The 19,343-nt window shown below is 39.2% G+C and overlaps 1 protein-coding gene across 4 annotated transcripts in view; it reads right to left on the reverse strand.

Moving 5' to 3' along the window:
- Positions 1-19,343, reverse strand: part of NTNG1 (netrin G1) — a 362,504-nt gene that overhangs the window by 315,362 nt on the left and 27,799 nt on the right. The window lies entirely within an intron of this gene.

Genomic DNA, 19,343 nt, shown 5'->3' on the forward strand with positions numbered 1-19,343 from the left:
AAAATGTTCATTCAGTATTTCTCCACAGAAGATTCTCAAAGTGAGATAGGGCTTCAGTGCAAAGATCAAATCCTGGCTTGTTAGGAAAATGTCTCCAACATTAGGATGAAGAAAAGACGGCAACTGTAAAATCTTTCATTAAACCTTCAGAAAGATTTAAGACGGTGCCTCATAAACCTTTCAAGTACACACAAGGCCTTCTGGATTTAAGGGCAGGCCTTTTTAAACAGTGGGCACCCAGACTCTTAAGGATTGTGTCCTACAGATACTGAAGAGATTTCAGGGGTGTCTTTTGTCTAATGTGGCTTGATATACAGAAAGCCCGAAAGCATTAAAGATAACTGCATCACCTTGGACCTAAAGAGCTGGAGATACATGATAAAATGAAGGGGGTAGGGTCTTTGGACCCATGACCTACTTGGGCAAGAGGCAGTAAGAGAAAACTTGCAAGCTAAGACACCTCAGTCGTGTCCGATTCTTTGCAACCCTATGGACTATAGCCCACTAGGCTCCTCTGTCCATGGGATTCTCCAACCGGAGTGGGTTGCCATGTCCTCCTCAGGGGATCTTTCTGACCCAGCAATCGAACCGGAACCCGCATCCCCTGTGTCTCCTGCACTGGCAGCTGGGTTCTTTATGACTAGCATCACCTAGTCAGCTGCAAATGTGGGTTATTTCTTATGGAAAAGGCAGAATAACAACTCAGGGAGTGAAGCCAAACACTAGGAAAGGTAGATTTTACAGCTAGAGAAAACAACTGCTTAGGGACAGATATGAGCTCTTATCAAGAAACCAACAAGATGTGTCCAACTGAATTTCAGAACCATCATTGAATGGTGACAGCTTGTGGGCCTCTCATTCTCCTCCCCCTCCCCCTTTTTAAAAATGGGCATGCTTGTAGTGGCCATCCTAAGCTTGACCCCCCCTACATGTTGATCATACAGGAGAAAGAGAGAAAGATAATTGGAATCTTTTACCCATAGCTCTTCCGAGATTGAGGAGAAACATGCTAGAAGAACCACACCCACAGATGCTCCTTGGCACCTGGATCTGATCTGGATGACAACATCACAGACTTCAAGCAATAAGATGAGACTCTGGGAATTTTGAGGGAGGTATCTGGTGTCTTTTTGCATGTGGAAAGGATGTGAATAGTTGTGGACAGAAGGTGAACAGGGGTTGATAGCATTTATCAAAGATGGGTACAACAATATCTTTCCCATACACATACTTATAACACAACAATATCTTTCCCATACATATACATACACTTTCTTCACTTTGTGCCACTGAGTCTTGAGGTAGTTTGCGATAGAGCAATAGTAATCCGATCACAAGCATGAGAGTACGAGGGGATCAAGGATGACTTCTAGATTTTGGCCTAGTCCAATGGGGAAAGGTAATACCACTTGTTGAGATGATCAGTAATAGTTTCAGGGGGATGGGGGGAAGAGGTAAGGAAGATGGGAAATTACAGTTGTCTTTTGGCCATGTTATTTTTGAAAGTGTATGAGACATTCAGATGTAATCTCTTCAGTTCATTCAGGATTCCAAAACCACCATAAGACTTCTATAATGGAAATAGCTCAGCAGTGACTTTTTTTATATATAAAGCATGGCATTATGAGCTGATTATGACATTTAAGAAAACAAAAGACTGATGTCCTGCAAATAGTATAATCACCCAAAATTGATACAACTGAACATAGCTGCCCCAAATTTTTAATATTAATATTTGTTACTTTGAAAGGTCACCATGTGGTCCTAATTAAATAAGTGAAAGGAACTTCATTATTTTAAAAAATTGAATGCTTGAGGTAAAAAATATCTTTAAACAATCACTCTTGCAATAAAAACAGAATTTGAAGTTGACCTAACTGGTCACTGACCTTTTTGGGTCCCTTGGACTGCAAGAGAAGATCAAACCAGTCCATCTTAAAGGAGACCAGTCCTGAGTATTCATTGGAAGGACTGATGTTGAAGCTGAAACTCCAATACTTTGGCCACCTCATGAGAAGAGTTGATTCATTGGAAAAGACCCTAATGCTGGGAAGGATTGGGGGCAGGAGGAGAAGGGGATGACAGAGGTTGAGATGGCTGGATGGCATCACTGACTCAATGGACATGGGTTTGGGTAGACTCTGGTAGTTGGTGATGGACAGGGAGGCCTGGTGTGCTGCGATTCATGGGGTCACAAAGAGTCAGACATGCCTGAGTGACTGAACTGAACTGAACTTGCAATAAAAACAGAATTTGAAGTTGACCTAACTGATCACTGACCTTTTTGGTCATTGGCCAAAAATCAAATCTTGGATTGAATTCCAGAGTCAGTATGACGCAAATGAGGACTATTTTAAAAAATGGTGTTCCTTTAGGGGATGCCAAAAACCCTTAAACATTGCAATATGCCAGAGTTGGCCATAAAGAGGTAATTGCTTTGCATCACAACATTAATCACAGGAACCAGACAAGAATGAACAGCAGTTGTGTGAGGGAGTGTCCCAGGAACAAGGATAATAAATGTTTGCGATGACCTCCTTCCACAAGTGAACTTAAAGCCTTTGGGTTATACGAAAAAGTAGAGCAAAAGAATCAATTCCATCTTCTGTCACCTGTGTTAATGAAACAACGTGCAATTTGTGTAAAATCTCTGAGACAAACCATCCCAGTCTGTCACACCCCATGTTTCTAGTCACAATGTCACCTTAATAACAAAGGAATTCTATTCATTTTGGATGCTGTGATTGATCCATGACCACTAGATTCAATGCAACCTTCAATAGAATACCATCATTTATTCGGGGGCAACCGAACTGCAACAAATCAGCAGGCAGAAGAATTATCCGTGACTCTTCTGCTCCCTTTTCTCTTGAGAAGGATAAAGAGGGCTGCTATCCACATGATGTCCTGCTTCTCCTTTGTCAATGCACCAGTGGTTCAAATTGAACACGTGACTGCAGATCAGAGCCTCCTGTAGAGCTTCATTCCTCAGAATCCCAGAGAATTTCCAGAGGACATAAATAAAGCCCTACAACACCAGTGACAAGGAACTGGCAAGTGCTGGGAAGTTTACTATGACCTTGGGGAATTGAGACTACAGACCAAGAAAAGAAGAATTTTAAAAAATTTTTCTTGTACTTAACCAGAACTCAAGACCAACCCAGACCTCTACCCACTTAGTAAAATATCAATGAGTACATTTTTGATAATGATGGGGCTATAGCTTGCCTGAAAGTATAGTCTTAATTGGTCACTGCTTCTGAAGAGAAAATAAAAAGCAAAATTTCATCAAATGGATTTGACCACCAAAATGGGAAGAATTTATTACCAGCAGTATCTTCTAATCTGTGGCATGTTTCTGTTGCTAGGAAATTTCTCTAAAATGAGATTTAGGGAGATGTACTTGTGCCTATACTTTTTCTTCCACCCCCACCTCCTTCCCATTCCTAACATAAGATATGGATCATAAATAAATGTCTCATTTTGCATTTCAATAAAATATATTTATGTATTCAGATCTTTCATCAAATGTTAAAGCTTCAAATATTTTAAACAGAAAAGGGAAAATGTATATTGGTTTGGGGATTTAGGAGTGTTTAGGGTGTGGGTTTTTTTTTTAAGCAAAACTACAAATGATGAAGGACAAAATCTAGGACAGCAATCAAGCTTAATTCCTCTAATAATTTTTATTAATATAAAAACTGGGAGAACATGCAGAGTTCTCCAGTATTTTTTTACCTAAAGGAGACAACCAGAATGAGATGCAAATCAGTGCTCTTATTTAATGAATAATGCAAATGAATGTTCTGCATATAGCAAGTCAGTCGGCAGGATTCTCTCTGCCTCACCTCACATTTCTTGTGGATTTAAGCATCCTGTGTCACAAGAAATTATAGAAAGGGATTGCAAAGTAATGACAGAGATTTGGAGCCCCAAGTCAGTGTAGACAAGGACATTAAGATGCATGGTATGGCAAGAGAGGGAACTGACATCTCATTAAAATGAAAATGTTGCTGTTTTCCTTCACCTAGTTAATGGAGTTATATGACACCGTCATCTGTGATTATTTGTGTGGCCATTCCTTAAACGAATCCTCAACAAACCTTTTTTGGAAGGGCCCTGGAAAACTAAAAAGTCATCTTTCTTCCAACCTCCAGTGAAGAAAAAAAAAGAAAAAAAACCTACCTAGGTGTATTTTACTTTCCCTTTCACACAAGTGAAAGTGAAAGTGAAGTCGCTCAGCTGTGTCCAACTCTTCGTGACCCCATGGACTGTAGCCTGCCAGGCTCCTCCGTCCATGGGATTTTCCAGGCAAGAGTATTGCAGTGGGTTGCCATTTCCTTCTCCAGGGGATCTTCCCGACCCAGGGATTGAACCCAGCTCTCCTGCATTGCAGGCAGATGCTTTACTGTCTGAGCCACCAGGGAAGCTCTTCACACAAGTTAACCAATACTTAATTTCAGAAGTATAACAGCATCCACTTAAAACTGTGTACCTTATGCAACTTCCTAGCTACTTAATTAATTCCCCAAATTACAATTGAAAACAAACCCTCATTCACTCAATACATAATTGATGTTAACCATGGATGGGCTCACAGTTACTTTTTAGTCATGGGTTATTTCGCTGAAACGAGTTTTTGATTTACAATTCACTGCTGTGTCTCTACTTTTCTAAGACACCAGTTCTGAATACAGAATTCTTTTTCTGTATGACATAACTATGCTTGCCTCATGTTTTTTGTTGGATCCCTTTCTCTGTCAGTCCCAGATTTTAATCGATCTCAAAGAGCACTCAACTAATCTGATCCAAGTGTGAAACACAATTTTTCAGCAAAACGTTGAGGAGAACTTTAGGCGTAAGCAGCCACCTGCTAGAGGGGCATCTGCAGCGTGGTCTATGGACCATTTGTTTCTAGCCATCTTTAGGGGGACTTCAAAATACAAAACTGGACCAAAACCAAGCAACAATGCTAAAACCTTTTTGATGAAAATTATTTGAAATATATTGTAAATTCTACGCCATAAAAAGTAAGCAACATTGACCATACAATATCCCAATATCCTAATAAGGACAATGACCAAATATATCCATTGTCATACCAGGCAATGATTGGGTCACTTATGCACGAGTTTGAGCAAGCTCCCAGAGATGGTGAAGGACAGGGAAGCGAGGCATGCTGCAGTCCATGGGGTTGCAAAGAGTCAGACACAACTGAGCAACTGAACAACATGCATTTTAGTTCTGGTTTTTTTCCTCTAAGTTTGAGTTTTGGAGAAAATACCCAGATAACAAATTTGCCAAGAATTGTTATGTTAAATACACATAAGATTCTGATGTTAAAATGGTAAATGTTAAAAAACACAGAAAATAACTTCAGAAAAGGAATTTTGTGACATTTATTTGAAAACCCAGAGTACATTTTTATTTAATTCTTAGGACTGTTTTTTAATCCTAAAGCACTGTTTTGCACACTATGAAATGATTAGTGAGTCATAAAACAAGTTTTGTAAATCTAGATCAGAATTTTAAAAACTGAAAACATAAAGGGAAATATAAAATTGCTTTGCATATAGTATACATTTTAGTTTAATGCATATTTATGTTTATATGTGTTTATGTTTCTTGACGTAAAAAGCATTACCATTAATTTTAGATTTCAAAAAAACTGAAAGCTTATGCTCCAGGGCCCTTCATCAAATCAAGTAACATTCACATTGACATTGGGAAGGAGCACAGAGCAGCCAGACCAGCTTAATTATTATGCCTACTAAGTTAAAGGGTTGACTAAGCTTTCCTTACCAGTATAAAACACAAGCTTCGTGAAATTCACAAACACATAGAAATGCAAATACATTTTCATTTCTTAATGGGCTCTTCAAAGAGAAGCACACATTTTAATACAATTCCTATATTGTTACTAACAGTATATATCAATCCATATTCTTGTCTTTAGGCAGGAAAATGTAAAGCACTCTCTGGAGTGTAGGTGGAAAGAATTACAAAGAACCTTAAGTTAACTGGGCAAAGATAAGGCTCCTGTGTGGATACTGGAATCTCAAAGTGGAGCCTTTGCATTCTTGCGTGTGGGACAGTCGGTGCCTGACATGCTACTTCCTAACACCAAACTAGATTTACTTCCTCACAGTTCTTCTAGTCAGAAACCCTTGAAAAGAAAACCAAGATAAACAAATAGAACAGTAAGTAAGGCCTGAGAGAAATGAAGATAATTTAGGAAACAGAAAAGAACACCAGTTCATCTACTGAGAAATTCAAGAATGCTTTATCTTCATAAAACAAAAACAGAATATTTTCAGTTTAAAAAAACAAGCAAAAGCAATCAAAACAATTTGCTATTGCCAATTTTTTAAATTAATTAAAAATAAACATCTTGAAAAATATCACAGAACACAAAGCTAAAATAATAAAGTACATGTTTCAAAAATAAAAAGATAAAAAGTGAAACGTGAAGCGTGAAAGTAAAGTCGCTCAGTCACGTCTGACTCTTTGCGACCCCGTGGACTGCAGCCTGCCAGGCTCCTCCGTCCATGGGATTTTCCAGGCAAGAGTACTGGAGTGGGTTGCCATTTCCTTCTCCAGCGGATCTTCCTGACCCAGGGATTGAACCCAGGTCTCCCACATTGCAGGCAGATGCTTTACCATCTGAGCCACCAGGGAAGCTCTAAAAAGATAAAAGATGCATATAAAAGCAATTGATGTGGTTTAATTCCTAGAAGAATGAGTGAAAACAGGAAGAAGGAGTTACTAAAGAGATAATTGAGGAATCTTCCCCACAAGAAGGGAATGAGTCTTTTGAATTGGAAGAACCCACCAAGTGCTCAGAACAACAGGTGAATAAAAGAACCATCTAGATAGATCATAAATTTTCAGAACACCAAGAATAGAAAGGAAGTTCTGAAATCTCCCCAGAATGTGGGTGTATTATTGGTCCTACTTATTCACTGCCCCTCTTTATCCAGCCCATCACTCAAGGACCTTCCCTGGGACTCCTCCGTGTGGGGAGCATAGGGCTGGGGAAGGAGGAGCTGTCAAGGGAATATTTCCTGCTCAATTGGTGTCAGGTATGGACAAGTGACTATCTTGGAAAGTGAACAGAAATAACATAAGCAATAAAGTGTCAACATTTGGTCCTACCACAGCTCCTCTCTTTTGAGAGGTGAGCATTACCAGATAGGAGCAACTCCTTTAGTTTACTTAAGAGGCCAAGTTAGTAGCAAAGAGTAGGACACGACTTAGAGATTGAAGAGCAGCAGCAGCATAAGAAATGAGGCAAGTAAAAACTCATAAGAAAGATACAGGCTACTTATGAATTAAAGTAAAACATAGTATGATTTTCATAATTGAGAGGTAAAGAAAGACTTTATCTGCTATGACACAGATCATTCTCCTTCAAGTGATGCAAAGATCATGACCTATGGAGAAGAAAATAAAATCACAGCTCTCTACTTGACCTGGCATTGAAAATATTTGCATAATCATAATAATGTAAAATTTGCTTACCGGCTTTCAACTTAAACAGTCAACCTAAAAATAAAGTACAGAAGCTTGTTTATATTTGCAAGGCAGAATGAAAATGTCTACACTGCCAACCAGGTCTCCAGTCCCACTCAGCTTCAGAGGGTACAAAATTGTAGCTCTGAAAGTTGACTAACCAATAATACATTATTTTTTAAAGTACACCATGAGCGATTGAGTGTGCATGCTCAGTCATATCCAACTCTTTGCAACCCCATGGACTGTAGCCCACCAGGCTCCTCTATCCATGGAATTTTCCAGGCAAGAATACTGGAGTGGTTTGCCATTTCCTACTCCAGAGGATCTTCACGACCCAGGGATCAAAACTGTGTCTCCTGAACTGACAGTGGATTCTTTATCAACTGAGCCACCAGGAAGTACAACTATATATGAATATAAATAATTACCTAAATGTCAAAATATGGAAAGAAGGGAGGGAAAATGGCAAATTATATAACTGAGCTACAATACCAACTTCAAATGAGATCCAATAGATATTGCTTAAAATTGATAAGTCAAATAAATAGAACTATGACTATATCTAGAGCTATGGAGAAAACTACTAGAAGTAAAGCAGAGATTGTTTTTAAAGTTGCCTCTTGGATGAGAAAAGAGAGAAGCAGAGCAGGAGACTTGCTTTTCATTCCATCGGTGCAATTGGTTAACATGTGCATTAGTACTTTGTTAAAAATGAAACAAAAAAGACTGGGATGAGGATAATAAAGGTCTGAATACTAGGGTAAAAAGTCATTGGAAGTTTAGGGGCATAGAAGTGACATAATAAAAGCAAGGCTTAGAACCATTAAAATGGCAACCATCATGAACAGAGGTGAGACTGAGGAAGAAAATTTAGGACACTGCCTTAGACAACAGGTTCTCAACTGGGGCAGTTTTGCCCCAAGAACATTTAACAGTGTCGGGAGATATTTTTGTTTGTCACAAACTGGAGGTGTGTGCTACTGGTATTTAGTAAACAGAGGCCAGGGATGCTGCTCAACACTCTATAATGAACAGAACAGCTACCTACAATAAGGAACTATCCAGCCCAAAACGTCACTTGTGCTAAGGTTGAGAAACTCTGCTTTAAGACTATGTACATTTGTTCAAATTAGAGGTGAAAAGGCACCAAACAAAGCAAATGGCAATAAGGATTGGATGAAAGAACCAGTTAGGAGGAAATGGCAGCATTTTGGGTAAACTGGATATGGTAGATCAAACTCAGAAACCTTTGTAAATAGAGATTGTGAAAATGTATACTCTGTTTACTCATTTTAGTAAATTCCCTAATGCAATGCAGCACTGTATTTAACCTGCAAATTTTCAATGTACCCCAATTCAGATAAGATCCTTAAACCTTACAATAAGAGCACATATAGTTCATTCCTGTCAGTTAAAGCACATAATGGTGATGTTAAGATTTGTACTTTGATAAACAAATGAGTATGGATCTTCTGCAATTTACAATGAGGTTATGTCCTCCAGTATCTTTGCCCAGGAAATCCCATGGACAGAAAAGCCTGGCAGACTACAGTCCACGGGGGTCACAAAAAGGTCAGACATGGCTTAGTGCCTAAACAACAAACTACGTCCTGATAAACCCACTGTAAGCTGAAAATGACGTAAGTTCAAAATGCACGTAACACACCTAACGTACATCAGAGCTTAGCCTCAGTCAGTCAGTCAGTTCAGTCGCTCAGTCGTGTCTGACTCTGCGACCCCATGAATCGCAGCATGCCAGGCCTCCCTGTCCATCACCGACTCCTGGAGTCTACTCAAACCCATGTCCATCGAGATGGTGATGCCATCCAGCCATCTCATCCTCTGTTGTTCCCTTCTCCTCCTGCCCCCAATCCCTCCCAGCCTCAGGGTCTTGTCCTAGCCTATCATAAATATGCTCAGAGAACTTATATTTAGCCTGTTGTTGCTGTTTAGTCGCTAAGTTGTGTTCGACTCTTTCATGACCACATGGACTGCAGGCCACCAGGCTCCTCTGTCCATGGGATTTCCCAGGCAAGAATACTGGAGTGGGTTGCCATTTTCCTTCTCCAGGGGATCTTCCCAACCCAGGGATCGAATCCATATCTCCTGCTTGGCAGGTGAATTCTTTACTGCTTGACCACCTAGGAAGCCCTACATTTAGCCTACAGTTGGACAAAATCATCTAACACAAGCCTATTTTATAATAAAGTGTTGAATGTTTCATGTAATTTATTGAATACTATACTGAAGGAGACAAACAGAATGGTTGCATGGATATGGGATGGTTACAAAAGTATCGGTTGTTCACCTTGTGATCATGTGGCTGACTGTAAGCTGCGGCTCCTGCCACAGCGCAGCATCACAGGAGAGCATCCTACCTCACATCACCAGCTGGGAAAATAGAAAACTTCAAAATTTGAATTATGGCTTCTACTGAGTATATATTGCTTTTTTTTTTTAATTGGCAGATAATTTACAATACTGTGATGACCTCTGCCATACATCAACAAGAATCAGCCACAGACATACATGTGTCCCCTGCTTCCTGAACCCCCCTGCCACTTCCCTCCCCACCCCATCTCTCCAGGTTGTCACAGAGCACTGGCTTTGGGTTCCCTGCATCATACATCAAACTGCCACTGGCTATCTATTTTACATATGGTAATATATATGTTTCAATGCTATTCTCTCAAATCAAATCTCACCCTCTCCTTCTCCCACTGTGTCCAAAAGTCTTTTCTTTATGTCTATGTCGCCTTTGCTGCCCTGCACATAGGATCATCAGTACTATCTTTCTAGATCCCATATATATGCATTTATATATGATATTTATCTTTCTCTTTCTGACTTACTTCACTCTGTGTAACAGGCTCCAGGTTCACCAACTTCATTAGAACTGACTCAAATGTGTTCCTTTTTATAGCTAAGTAATATTCCATTGTTTATATGTATCATAACTTCCTTATCCATTCATTCGCCAATGGACATTTAGGTTGCTTCCAGAGTATGCAACGTTTTTGTACCATTGTAAATTGGAAAAATCGTTAAGTCGTTAAATCATAACCACGCTAAGCATAGGCAATCTTTGAATTCCTTAGTTGAGGATCCATATAACTCTGTTATTTATAAGGATTAATTCAGTGAAATTCTTTCTCCAAAACATCAGATACTTACAGTAAAAGCATGTTTTTCAAGTCTATGGAAATGCATAGTGATTTTTATTTTAATTTCAGAAGGAAATAATGTATACATCATATTTTTTACAGCACCTCCCTTATCAAAAGAGTGGTTGATAGCAGCTACATAGGAACAAAAGGTCATCCATAGGGAATGGGCAACCACTTAAATTTTGAGAAATCGTTCTCCTACCGTTGTGTTTCTCCATAAACCATTCATTTCTTTGCAATAAGACTTAATTTTACAATTAAAAGCTACACTTTTCCCACCCAACAGGAAGTTCCTTGAGGGTAGCATCCATGGCTTAGTTTGCTTCCTTCCCCTCTAAGTGCCTAGCCTTGAAAATAGTGGGCCCTCAATAAGTATCTATTGATCCAGCATCCAGTCCTGGATTGCTGACTTTAATTTCAAACTGCCCCCAGCAAGAATCTGTACTTGTCAACAGTAAAATTACTTATGATCCTGTGCAGAGACTAACCAATTGACAAATTTATGAATCTTTACAAAACTGGCCTTAGAACTATTGAATGCATGTGGTTCCTACCAAGCATATGGTAAATGAGTTTGGAATCTGCATGCCAAGGTGAAATATGGTGCCCCTAAAGAATTTCTATGATTGATCTTTTTCAAGTAAGTTTACTCACTGTCCCCCAACACCCTACAATTATTACAGACTGGCCTTTTGTTTCAAATTATGTAACAGGTTCTCATAGAAGACATCTGTCTTGTTAACCTGCCTAACTTTCTTAGGAGGAAAAAAAACAAACAAACAAACAGAAAGCAAAGGGAAAAACAGTACCTCAGTTTCATTAATATACCAGAATGTTTTCCGTGCCCTGGAAGGACTATGAGCATTGATTGCCATTGAAATGAGACCTGAAGGATACATTACAGTCCTGGAAATCCCACTTAATGTTCTTATGACTCTAAGAAATCTAGTAATATCCTGATGGCTACCTAGGGTAACAATCAATTTCTCCTATTAAGTTGCCCAAGGCAGTAGTCTGCTGTGTGCTGGGGCCAGGATCGCTCTGCAGGTTGCTGAATTCTAAAATGCCTCTTGCTTTCTGACACAGAACTCACACAGGATATAACACATCAGTAACTAAAGGTCCTTCAGATCCCAGGACAGAGTTGCAAAGAAACCTCACATTCTGATTGCACTATGGCCGCACTTCATTCACCCTGATAAACTACTTTTCTAGAACTTGGAGCTCACAGGAAGCATCCTAGAAGAGCCAGTGTGCTACACAACACAGCTTAGTTCTGAAAATCAGAAAGCACTAGCTGAATTTGAAGCTGGTATTATTCTTAAATATTCAAAGATATTCCAACACTCATGCATCCATCAACCATCCACTAATCAAATAAATAAATATTTATATTGCAAACATCATAGTAAGTCAGCATTTCATTCATTCAACCAACCACTATTTATTATCTATTAAATATCAGGGATGGTACTAAATTTTGAAAATATGGTTGAATTATCCTCGCCATTGAAGAATTTATAGGTTAATCTTTACTTCTCAATTTTGAACTTGCATCAAAATAACCTGGGCACAGAGCACCTGATTTGAGCTCTCTGTGTTCGGTGCTCTGTAACGACCTAGAGGGGTGAAAAGTAGGAGGGAGGTTCAAAAGGGAGGGGACATAGGTATACTGATGGCTGATTCATGTCTATGCATGGAAGAAAGCAACACAATATTGTTAAGCAATTACTCTCCAATTAAAAACTTAAAAAAATCACCGAGGCACTTAAACTAATCTGAACTTCATCTCCAACAGTAAGGTCTCAAATATGAGCATCTCTTTAAAACACCCCAGGAAGTTCTAATGTAAATTACAGAATGAGATCCTTGCTCTCTTAGGTGAAGTGCACAAACAAACAGGAGATCATGGTACGGTGGAGTAAGTGCTATCATAGGCATAGACAGGATGTTATTATGGGAGCACTTTGGAAGGTCATAAAAATCAGGCTTGCAGGGAGGGTGGGAGATGGCTAAGAAAAGCTTTATTAATAAAATAGACTTATAGCTTCTACAGAGAACTAAAAGCCTTCTGAAAAATGGTCAGGAAGAAGGAGAGGAATGAGAAAGCAAATAATTAAGAAAGTAAGGAAGAACTTCCCTGGTGGTGCAAACGGTAAAGAAACTGCTTGCAATGCAGGAGACCTGGGTTCAATCTCTGGGTCAGGAAGCTCCCCTGGAGAAAGAAATGGCAACCTACTCCAGTATTCCTGCCTGGAGAATTCCATGGACAGAGGAGCCTGGTGGGCTACAGTCCATGGAGTCGCAAAGGATTGGACACGACTGAGTGACTAACACATACACACATACACAAGCAAGAATACATGCATATTTTAGCACAATAAACTACTAGGCAAACATCCAACCAAAAATGTTAGATTTCACAGTAAATTCAGCTCAAACAACAGTGTGTCCCTGGATAAATTTGATCCATTTTTATCATCTATAAGTTGGGAATAATGATAGATACCTCATAGGGTTTAATGAAGAGTAGAAATAAAATGTGGCATGAAATGTTCAATAAATGCCAATATTAAGTAATTATAGATGATTCAAACCCAGATACTACTCAAGTACTGTTTTGGTGACTGGACTAAAACTATAGTTTCTGTTTGTTCAGAAGAATAAAATCTCAATATAAAATAGAAACAATTCTGACATGTCTTTCTGTAGTGGCATACAATACATACTACTTTTTATGCCACATAATCCTGAACAGGACTCAATTTTCCTCTTCCAAGTGTAGTATTCACTAGTATAATGCATTGATTAGTCAAGATCAGAAAGTTCTGAAGGAATTAGAATGGCATTTAAATTACTTAAAGAAATGGAACTCTAAAACTCAAATCTTTCTTCCAGGACTAACAGAATAAACATTCCATGTGGCACTGAAGACTTCTCTTCGCAAAATCTTTTGAGGTTTAAGGTTTGCTTATCTCTCTCAGAATGGTGGACAAGAATAAAAGGTTACAATTTTTTTCTCAGTGTTTTTCACTGCTCTAAATAAGAACTTCTTAAACACCTCACACTGCTTTCAATAGATGGGTATAGTCTTCCCGAACATCCAGAGAGCTGTAAAACCTTCGTTTCTAAGGTGTCAGGTATGCCAGGGCATTATTGAAGGGTGCTGGGTTTAGCACCTAAAATTTCAGGCAGAGCTAAGTGTTGTGGGTCTTATTTTGCAGTCAAAGAAGCTTTGGCTCACAGGTTTACTTCCTCCCTGTCCCAGGTTAAAAAAAAAGTGCCAGCTTACTCAACTTATCTATTACTGAAAAAGAGAAACACCAATCCCTTTCAACCAGGGCTTTGAAATTGGTATTTCTAAAGAATCACAAGTCTTTCTGTATCCTAGACGAGACTGTATCCAATCCTAGAAATAAAAACAAGAGCATAAAGCGAAAAAGGAATAAAGCATAAAATGAAAAAGATTTCTAGAATAGAGAATCATGAAGAGGTTTTAAGGTACACTGAAAAAAGAAATGCATCCTGGCTGGGTATATCTCAATAAGTCTTTGAAGCACTGCTACTTGATTTCTTTGACAAATACCATATAATGGCTTGGAAGTAAAATATAATTACAGTTGCTACTACAGAGTCATTATGATGTTCTTGGGGACCAGTTAATTTATTATGGAACTCTCCTGTACCAATCTCACAGCAATCCAGAAACAGAAACGTCCTCTGTTCAGAATGAGGTAATTTCTCTAAAAGAGGCAGTAGTCCTCAAAAATCAAGTTCACAGTGCATAGAATGCAGAAGGGTACTACTCAATTCTTTACTGTAGAGATTGCAAAAAAAAATTATTTTCACACACCATAAACATTCAACAAAGCACTTATTGCTTTTTAAAATGCTAAGCTTTTTTTTTTGTTTTTTTTTCAAGTATAAATTAGTGAATTTACATTTATGAAAGTTCCTAGTGCAAGGAAATGGGACAAGTAGTCTATAATTTAAGACAAACCCTTAATCAATTTGATTTCATAAACACTGCATTTCCTTTCAAGACAACTTCTAAAAGCATAGCCAATATTTTTACATTTCAAGAATGCCTTAACCAATGAGTGTTCATTTTTCTTTCCTAGTGACAGTATAGTTAAGAGAATTTTATGTCTTGGACTCTGGAATTATTACTTCATATATTATGGCATACAGATTAAATATGAAGAATCTACAACCAGACTGACAAGATTTTTGCTAGCTGTGTGCACGCACACATGCTCAGTCATTCAGTAGCGTCTGACTCTTTTTCAACAGCATGGGCGATAACCCACCAGGCTCTGCTGTCCATGGAATTTTCTAGGCAAGAATACTGGAGTGGGCTGCCATTTCCTTCTCCAGGGATCTTCCCAATCCAGGGACGGAACCTGCGTCTCCTGCATTGGCAGGCAGATTCTTTACCACTGCACCACATAAGAAGCTAGTTGTGTGACTTTGGGTAATCACATAACTTTTTTGTGCCCCACCCTCCTCGTTTAAAAATGGGTCAATAAGAGCACATAGCTATTAGAGCTGATGTGAGTTAATAGTTTTAAAAATTCTTACAACAGTCCTGGCACATAGCAGGTGCTCAACAGAAGATGTATATGCTAAGTGGCTTCAGTTGTGTCCAACTCTTTGCAACTCTATGGACTATAGCCCGCCAGGTTCCTCTGTCCACGGGGTTCTCCAGGCAAGAATACTGATAGTTGTTAATATATTATTATAGGGTCTCTAAAATTTCCCTTTGCAGAGTAGAGGTTTCAGAATTTGGGATGGATTCCACCCCAGTCTGACCTCTCTGAGTCTCAGAATGCTCAAGTGTAAAACAAGGACAGTAATATCTACCTCATACAGTTGTTTGAGGATTAAACAAATAAGATGTTTGCCTTACAGTCAGGGTTATCTGAATAGCACACAGCAACTAAAGCAAATAAATGAATAGCATATATTATCCTAGTTGGTAAAGGAAGGGAAACAGACTGAAGAGTAAGTTAGTGTTTAGTTCTGATGTCCAAAGACTCCTGGGTTTCTTACCCATCATCCCTCTTCCCCTCCAACCACCAAATTCCAGGCTATTGATAATAGAATTTCTATGTATCAATGCAAATATGATACTAGAAAATCAGTGGTGCTCACAGTCAGGGTTCAGCAACCACATTGACTAGGGCAAGGTTAGTTAATATCACTTCAGAGTCTCAGGAAATGCTGTGCGTCTTCAGAGGGTAGATGGGCAGTTATGTTTATGAAGGCCGGGGAAATGGAATTTAGAATGGTAAATGTAGCAGATGTGAAGTGACTAATGCTAGGACAACAGTTATCACAGAGCCCTATGGAGGCCTGGCACAGGACAGCCGGGAAGCCTCTGAGCCACTGCTGGGACACACAGAGGGAGACCAGTGCAAGCTGCTGAGACCAGAAAGAACCCAGTGTCTTTTGAGGCAGCCAGACACCTGGAGGGAGGAAAAATCTTAATCCCAAATCTTCAGTCTCTTTTCAGTGCCTTCTGCCAATGGCTTTGAGAAGAGGGTAAAAGGCCAGGGAGAGAGGAGAAAAAGCTGTTTGCTGGGAGGTAGAAGAAACATAAGTCTAACACTCAGAACTGGTACAGAATGGACAGAGAAAACTAGGAAGTCTTATAGTTAAATATAGGTACAATAAGGAAGAAAAAAACTTAAAATTTTATTGAGCAATTTTAAACATCAATAACTCAGCCATTAATATTTTTAAATATTAAAGACAGCACAGAGGGTGGTATTGATTTGAGATACAGAAAATGTCATGCTGAAAAAGGTATCTGGTTTGGAACTAAGAAAATAAGATCAGTCAATCTGATTTCATCACAATTAAAGGCTACATTTCAACACTATTAAATTTTGTCTTATTAAATTATGGGTTGGGGCACTAAATATTTGTATGGTGCTACAAGTAATACTGGCTCCACTATTAATATCCTATACTTATTGAAGAGTTCTAAGAAAAGAAAAGAGAACTGTGAGCCCAAATATACCCTTTGATGTGAAAAATCATTACATAAATTTGATTTGGGGGTCAGCAATGTAACTTGATCAATTAAAATATGTTTTCTAAACCTGACCTATAAATAACTGCTTTTAAAATAAAACATAAATGGTACCAAATGATACATCCAATTAATTCATTTCCAACTGGTTTTGATGATCAACATCAATAATTATGTTTAGTTTATATCTGGTTATTAACCTTAATGATACTATACCTGCCATTTAAATAATTGCTTTTTTTACCAGTATCATCAGTAACAATAATTTTTGTGTATAATTAGTTGATTTGTCATTCATTAAGACTGCTAATTATAATCATACTGTTAAATCATTATCCACAAAATGATCATAAGGGTAAATAAAATATTTCCTGGGCACTTAAATTTTTCACTCATTAGAATTTTGAAGAATGATATACACATGCCCCCCAAAAAAGAAGTAATTTATTTATCTTGCTTAGGTCCTAATATCTTTTCAATATCACTTCCTTTAGATCTTAAAGGATATATTTATGTAAGTAACCTAAGTAGCTAAACACTTTGAAAATGTTTTTTTTCATAGTTCCTAAAGAGCAGATGTGATAATGTGTCGACCCACTAAGCAATGGCCACCAATTATTCAAACACTAATCTAGGAGTTGCTATGAAGGTATTTTATAGATGTAATCAGTTGGCACTAGTGGTAAGTGGTAAAGAACCCGCTTGCCAATGCATGTAGATGCCAGAAACAAGGGTTCGATCCCTGGGTCAAGAAGATTCCCTGGAGGAGGGTATGGCAACTGACTCCAGTATCCTTGCCCGGAGAATCCCATGGACATAGGAGCTGGCGGCCTATAGTCCATGGGGTCAAAGAGTCGGACACCCACTGAAGCAACTTAGCATAGCACAAGTCAAGTCCATAATCAGTTGGCTTTAAAGTAAGAGAGATTATCCCAGATAATCTGGGTGGGCCACATTCATCAGTTGAAAGACTTTAACAGTAAAACCAAGGTTTCCCTAAAGAAGAAATTCTATCTCTGGACAGCAGCTTCAGAACATGCCTGAGAGTTTATCATGTCTTTCCTGACAATGTGCTTTATGACTTTGAACTTGCCTAACCCCATAGTTGATGTATAAGCCAATTGTTTGCAATGCAATTCTTATGTATCTGCTGCCACTCTGCTTCTCTAATTGAATTCTGATACAGCAGGCTTGTGCAAGGTGTCTCGGCTATTGTATCAGAGAGAAGAAAAAGCAGAAGGTACTCCTTGTCCTAAAATAGATACCTCGCCATGTCAAATTGCATTATTATATAGCCATTCACTCCTTTGTGAGATCCTATTAAAAATGCAGACATTTCTAGAAGGAGTAACAGCATAAATCATTCCTATTAAGGCCTTTGCCATTAGAGGTCCCCTACTCCCTCCTGATGCACTGAAAGGATGCCACCCATTAGGAGAGCTATAAAAATAAAAAACAAAAAATAAATAAAAAGGAGAGCTATAAGGACCAGGGGAAATATAGGCAGCAAAAAGAATGTTGCTATCTTGGAGCTTGGCCAAGGGCTGGGCTTAGTCCCTCAGTCATGTCCGACTCTTTGCGACCCCATGGACTGTAGCCCGCCAGGCTCCTCTGTCCATGGGGATTCTCCAGGCAAGAATACTGGAGTGGGTTGCCATGCCCGCCTCCAGGGGATCTTCCTAACCCAGGGATCGAACCTAGGTCTCCCACATTGCAGGTGGATTCTTTACCATCTGAGCCACCAGGGAAGCCCAATACTGGAGTAGGTAGCCTATCCCTTCTCCAGGGGAACTTCCTGACCCAGGAATCGAAACAGGGCCTCCTGAATTGCAGGCAGATTCTCTACTAGCTGAGCTACCAAGGAAGCCCTAGTCCTATCAGAACTAGTAAGTCTCCATCCAAATTTCCTTGAATTCCTGCTCAGGTATAACCTTGCTTCTCCCAGGTGGTCAAGACCTTACAGGAATGTACACCCCACAGAATCTCACTATCAAAAGAATGGTGCACACTATGTATCAAGAAGCCCCAAAGACTTCCCTGGAGGTCCAGTAATTAAGAATCTGCCTGTCAATGCAGGGGACACAGGTTCGATCCCTGCAAGGGGAATATCCCACATGCCAGGGCAACTAAGCCCATGCACGGCAACTACTAAACCCAGGGCTGCTACTACGAAAGTCCTCACCTCTAGAGTCCGTGCTCTGCGACAGGAGAAGCCACCACAGTGAGGAGCCTGGGCACCGCAACTAAAGAGGAGCCCTCACTCACCACAACTAGAGAAAGCCCGCACGCAGCCAAAAATAAATAACAAAATGTATTTTAAAAGCTCCAAAATACCCTCACTACTCTTCATAAAATCTAAGAGAACAGTTTGATACACAGACTACAGGCCCCAATAATACATGTGCAGATTAGACTGTTTAAAATGGATACTTTTATTTTCACTGTATCAGTAAATGTGGGTACGAGTTTGATAAGAAAAGAAGCCTAGACTGAATATGGACTTTGCCATGGTTCTGGCAAATTTCAATCTGTCAAGAACATGGTGCACATATGAAATTGGTGACCAATTTGATCATTTTTTAGAAAGTCATGAAATCACAAAAAGGAGTCAGTGATTTAAAGGT

The sequence above is a fragment of the Cervus canadensis genome, chromosome 2 (genome assembly GCF_019320065.1).
Source record: "Cervus canadensis isolate Bull #8, Minnesota chromosome 2, ASM1932006v1, whole genome shotgun sequence".
In the NCBI taxonomy this organism is placed as follows: domain Eukaryota; kingdom Metazoa; phylum Chordata; class Mammalia; order Artiodactyla; family Cervidae; genus Cervus; species Cervus canadensis.